This window comes from Dendroctonus ponderosae, unplaced genomic scaffold, assembly GCF_020466585.1.
Source record: "Dendroctonus ponderosae isolate FM_Combo_2020 unplaced genomic scaffold, Dpon_F_20191213v2 Dpon_F_20191213_380, whole genome shotgun sequence".
Lineage (NCBI taxonomy): Eukaryota > Metazoa > Arthropoda > Insecta > Coleoptera > Curculionidae > Dendroctonus > Dendroctonus ponderosae.
Genome location: NW_026018591.1, coordinates 5232 through 11584, shown reverse-complemented (window position 1 = coordinate 11584; position 6353 = coordinate 5232). Strand labels below are relative to the sequence as shown.

The following is a 6353-nucleotide window of genomic DNA, read 5'->3' as shown; positions in this document are numbered from 1 at the left end:
AATTCATTTAAAAAATAACAGACTTCTACATTATGTACCTACGTTCAGCATACATAAGTTGTTTGCTGAATTCAGAGGAAAATGTTCAGATGTGGTCATTTTCAAATATTTATTTAATTCCATGTTGACTAACACATATTTCGTAAATAAGACTCTCGCTCTCGAAATTTGCTTTTTATATTATTTCCAGTTTCTGGACCGATATCGAATAATTGCAAGACGGTTGATTTTCTTGGGAATTCGGTCTGGGCAGTGGTGAAGAAAAAGAAAAACTTTTTTAGTTACCTAGCTTTCGGCAATGTATTGTCACCTTCATCACGGTACTAATTGTTTGACCATAAGAATGCTGGGAACCCTCCAGAATACTCTGTCATGTTTTGTACAGCTTGATGAAATATTTAATCTTTTAGTCACATAGTTTGGTGATAATTTATTGGTCCTTGATTACACAAAACATTTATTCAACCATCAACATGTTTTTCTGTAGAAATAACGAGACAGACTAGACTAAATGCAAATGAATGATGAGCTGAAGGCCCTGTACATCTAATTCAGGGCCTAGATGAAAAAGAAAAGGTTTAATTTTTCTTCACCACTGCGCAGACCGAATTCCTAATAAAATCAACCATCTTCCTTTTATATTATTGTTGATTTTTTTTCTCTTTATATTCGTTCGCACCTGCTTAAGGAAACGTGTGTTCTGCTAACGCAAATCTCGGAATGGAATTGAAGGCACAATTGAACTTTTTATGTTAAGCTGTGAGTTTTAGTTTGTAGGAGTGTTAACTCAATAATAAAGCCTTAAAAAGAGATCAGGGCATTGATTTCTCATTAGAACAAATAAGTAATTAACCAGTTTAAACCCATTTATATTTATTTTTGCAGCTACCAAAAGTAGCGCTTTCAACAAGAATGGGCATTTCTTCACAATACTCGGGTAAGTCAACCATATGTTACTTGTTAGAATCAATCATCAGATTGGAAAAATGATTTCACACGAAATCAGTTTTTGGATTGTGATCGTTGATCTCGCTTTTCAAATTTATGTTTTGCTTAAATACAGTTTAAATGGATGGATCTTATGGAAAGTTTATAGATAGAGCTGAAATGGTTTATAAGAGTTAGAACGGAATTCTTCTTCAAAAATATTGGGCTTGTTATTTCATCCTGAGTTCTTCTACGTGACGATTTAGGGATTCAGAGACTTTTAGAGTTACTTTAGAAATACCCGAGCTCACCTTAATCAAATACTTGCTATAATCAAAAACATAAGCAAACGCAACAAAATATCTCTTTTAATGAATATTTTAGTAAAGGACTAATTTATCGCATTCAATATCGAGAATTCCGTTTTATTTTTAACAAATGGTAGACAGATTTAAATTACACTGAGAATCAAATCGAAATCGATATTTCTCAAACGCCAAACAACGCTCAGGGCAACCCTCTTTACGAAGGAAAACCGATAACTAAAGAGCCCAAGTTTTATAAAAAGTCAAATAGGATAAAACGCGCTCTCAAGATGGATGTCGCGCAATTTTTATAGACGGATTTCGATATTTGATATGGTTCAAGATAAATGGGAGCCGTCTTTCACGCAGGCAAATAAGTATAATTAGATCATTTTTTGTCGGATATGAATCTTGGTGAATGGTTAGGTTCCGGAATATTGCAGGAAACGAATAACGCTGAAAATTGTAGCTGAGATTGTTTGATTTTTCAAAATACGTTCAAATATCTCAACGTGTTTGCTTCCCTTTTTCATTTATAAAAGATAGATCAATATCATTTGATAGCGACAAGCTTTTACATTTTGTAATCTCACTCACTAGGCTTTTTAACTATGCTTAACACTAGTTTGCGTTTGTTGTATTTGACTCGGGGGAATGAAATAATACGAAATTAATTTAACAGTCACATGCTTTTAAGTCAAATCAATTAAAAATTTAATGGGTTTATCAAGGAAAACTGCCCCATACAAACCTATAGTCTATAAAACTTAAATCAAGTTTGAGATGAAGTGAGCGTATTGTTACCAACGTGAAAGGAAAAGAAAAGACAGATCAACAATACCTATTTAGAATAGTAAGCAAAGAGAAATACAAATTAAAAAAATTGAAGTAAAAAAAATTAAAGCTGAGCGTGCCTGTCACTTATTTGTTGAGTCAGTTCTCTTTCACTTTATCTTACCAGATAAAACATGAAATTATTATTGCTAGACTACAGAAATTATTATTATTAGACAATAACTATCCTTATTCAAAAACATTTTCTCAGTCAATTGTCGAACCAGCTTCTGTTCTCTTCAAATAACTCTACACTTAAAAGTTAAAATCAATTGAAAATATTAAATATATTTCTTAGGTTCAGCCTGCATTAAGAACTTAGCAAACAACACCAAAATCATTTAACACCTTCCTGATTTTAAGAGATATAAAATAGATGTCAGTCAATGATGAAAAAAATTGTCTCGTACAGATACAGAAAAACTAAAAAGGTTTTAAAGGTATCAATTAGAACTGAAGAAATATTACCAATTTTTAAGTCTGAAGAATTACAAGGCCGTTACTTTAAAAGAGATATTGAAAAAGTCGCTTTTTGTTTGTGCATTTAGGCATATTAATGTATTCTTTGTTGGAAACACGGATTTATATTTTAGTTGCTACTTTTATTTGTTAGCTCAACATATATTTTGTTATTTTATTATTATATTCTTCTTCTAAGGTATTAATTACGGAACTTTCTGTTATTTCATGTATTTTAAATAGTACTGAAAGTTCTTTAGCTTCTGATCAATATTGCATAGCCAGCCAATGGTTCAATTTCATTTCACTTAGAAATCATATTTGATTAAATAATTAAATAATGTTCTGATTTGTTTTACATTTTTAGTCTCATACGGTCGTCTTGCTTATTATGAAGTTTTGATATGCGAGTCGTATGAATGGAGCAACCTAAAAATGTTCCTATTTATATCTTATACTTACAATTTATTGTATCATACTTCCCGGAAAAAGTAGTATTTGTGAGGCTAATCCACGATGCATTTAATGTACAAATATAATACTTTTAAACATATAATTCAGTTCACCTAGAAACACTAGATTAATGTGATGTAATCAAAATATTAAATTGTGGCACCTGCCTGAAAAATATTAAAAAACTTTTCGCATCCTCAACTTCAGGTAGCCGCATTTCGCTCTACGGTAATAGAAATTGCGAAAATATAAAGCCTGAGCTAATGTTATCGCATCAATCAACTTAATGACCTTTCTGCCCATCGCTTCAGCTCTCCGTTGCCCAAACCTGTCTAACATTGCACCTAACCTGGACTCGAAATGTAAATAAATGAGTTTAGACCCGTCCGAAAATAGTAACCATATACTTATCGACCTCATTTTTTTCCAAGGCCCTAAACTTGTTTTAGAAGGGATCTTGAAAAATTGAGAAAACACTGCGGTCTACAAAAAGTAGAATAAAATCAAGTTTATAACTAAACAATAGAAAATGAATGTTATTATAACATTAGTAAACAATTTGCTTGTTACGAATAGTAGAAATGTTGTGTCAAGAACATACAAAACGTAAAAACCCAAACTAACCCAAACTAAATTTATAATTGTAACGTAAGTCATAAGTAAAATCCTTTCGCTTTAGTCTGCTCTTTTGGTACTTAATATCCTACGCTCATATAAAACGATTCTTCAAATGCTGAACAATGGTACAATTTATTTTATTTTAATTCTATTTCAGCCTTAACGTCGTCTATAAAATTACTTTCAACATACCAATTTTTTATATTCTAATTTAGCATAAAATGAGAAGTGACTAGTATGAAAGTAGCAACTAGCAAACTATACACCCATAATTTAATTTTGCTCAAAGTAAAGATTCTATATCTGTTTTATTCGGTTTGAATTTATAGCTGTGATCAACTTTCTGTTACTTTTCTCGTTCTTTTTATTGCCGCATTAAAACAATTAGAACCAACATTTTGGAAAGTTAAGTAATGGCAATTATAATTGGCAAAGTAAAATATCCTCATAGAGAATGCAAATCTCGCTCATTCAAAAAATGCACAAGATCCAAAAACTAAACCTATCTAAACCGAGCGTAACTAAAAAGTTTGAATAGGGTTTTCTAGAAGTTCTTTGGGAGTATCATTAAAACGGGCAATATAATACTACTTAAGTTAAGCACAGGAAACTTTCAAGTTGTTAATGGATTGAATATCTTTCAAAGGAATTTTAGCCCTAAAGTCTTCTTTATCTCAAATGCCAGGGAGATTGAACAATGCTAAACTGAACAAACGAAAATATTGTTGTTAGTTAGTATACGGATTGGGTGAGAAAACCACTTATGTCGGGTAAAATTAATCGGTGATCTTGGAATAAAACATTCAAATTTATCTTTTAATTCTTACGATTCGATTTTTTTCGCTCAAGTAAACGATGCTTCAGTCACTAAATCAGAAAATATTTAGTGTGTTTCGAAGATCGACTCGAATTAGCATATATTTGTATTCAAACCAATAAGCTTTATATGAAAATGTGGAAGATATATCTTAAATTCGGTACATCAAGGTAGTGTTCTGGAAATTTAATTCGAAGTTAATAAAAATTTTGAAGAATTATTACAGGAGGCAGTGAAGTTTTCTCTGTTCTTAAAAACTAATTCAATTATTATGTAAATAAAGAGCATTTATATTTAATTTAGCCTCATTAGATTTAATATCTGGAGGCATCACAGGTGTCAAATTTGTTAAAGTTAAAAATTATTCCTTCTTTAGTCAGGAATCGTATTTGTAACCCCTGGTTTCGGCTACATACTAGTGTTGTTTTTCGTTCTCTGATGAAATCTGTGTATGTCTTTTGCTTGTTTGTTTGAAAACCCTATGATTTGATTGTCAGTTAGCTGAGATCTTTTATCGTACCAGTTTATATTTTTATAAATAGTTGATTAATTATTCTGAGCGTAAAATGCACTTTTTAAATAGTACTGCTGTTATACACAATATTGCTGCTGATTAAATTTATAAATTATATTTATCTAGTGTCATCACAATCAACCGATTTTAATTAAATAAAATTTCAAATAGCATTTCGCTCAATGTTTGTTCCCTAATTACCCAAATGCGTGCCATATAGCTTTATTTATTCGAACTGTCAGCCTTTCACCTAAAAACACGATTTATGATAAAATTAACCATTTTATTCCAGAATTGCAAAGATATAACAAATGAATGAAAACCGCCAGAAATTCGGGAATAATATAATAGCGTTTGAAACAGGAGAGGCGGTCGCCACGCTATATATGCCAGCTAATTTGATTTATTGAATAAATTTCAAATAATTTTATTTACGATTGTTACTGTAGGTAAATGCATATGAAACTCCCGGCTTTGATTTGTTGTAGTAAATATTAGCTGTTTTATTAAAAAGTTTGTTTTGTTTCGATTGTAACTCTATTAATCAAATCTTCAATATTTTTGAGTTTCATGAACCTTGCACAAAATATCTTTAAGTTTGAGATCTCACTTTCAACACTTTTAAGAAGTAAAGTGCAGTTAATCTGGGTGGCATGTAATCTAGTGGCAGGTCTAGAAACGCGTCTCCACTGTATAATTATGTTTGATTTACCTCAATTCAGGTGAATGTATTAAAAATACTAAGAACGGTCTAAATCCACATTACTTACATAAAAATCTTAAATTACAAAATCTTAAATAATAAAAAATACAAATCTCTTTAACAAAATTGATTGGAGTTTCTTCATTGTTTCGTACGGTGATAAATTGATTCTCCTTGAAATCCATATGCCCCTCAATTTCTGGATTTTCTCTATTTCCAAATGAAATCGCATTTTTGGTCAACAAGAAGTACACCAAATATGTAGAAAACTAAGAGGCCATCAGCGATAGATTAATTAGAATATAATTTCAGTCCAAACCAGTTAAACTTCATATTATCTAGGTACATATATATGTACCAAATAAATGATTACTTAGATGACGAAGTGGAAGTTGAATACAAAAAACTGGAAAGAGTTATTTTGAACATTCCGCAAGAGGACCTCCTAATTGTAACGGGTGATTTCAATGCGATGCCCACATAACAAATGTTGTTGAGAAATGTGGATTGGGCGAGAGAAATAATCGCGGTGAAAGACTTATCTAGTTCTGCACAAATAATAATATGACCATATCAAACACAACATTCAAACACCATTCTCGATGTCTGTGGGACGTCACCATCGAAACATGGACATCACCATCGGGCTTACTATAAAACTAATGGATCTGGCTCTTGTTAAGACTAGTCGAAGAAACGATACGAACTTCCGGTCCTTCGCTG

General features: G+C 31.4%; 1 long non-coding RNA gene across 1 annotated transcript; it reads left to right on the top strand.

Annotated features, from left to right (window-relative positions):
- Nucleotides 1-670: 670 nt before the first annotated feature.
- On the top strand, nucleotides 671-5394 carry LOC125504088. Its single transcript, XR_007281274.1, has 3 exons — nucleotides 671-759; nucleotides 886-937; nucleotides 5220-5394. It is a non-coding gene; the product is annotated as an uncharacterized LOC125504088 (long non-coding RNA).
- The last annotated feature ends 959 nt before the right edge of the window (nucleotides 5395-6353 follow it).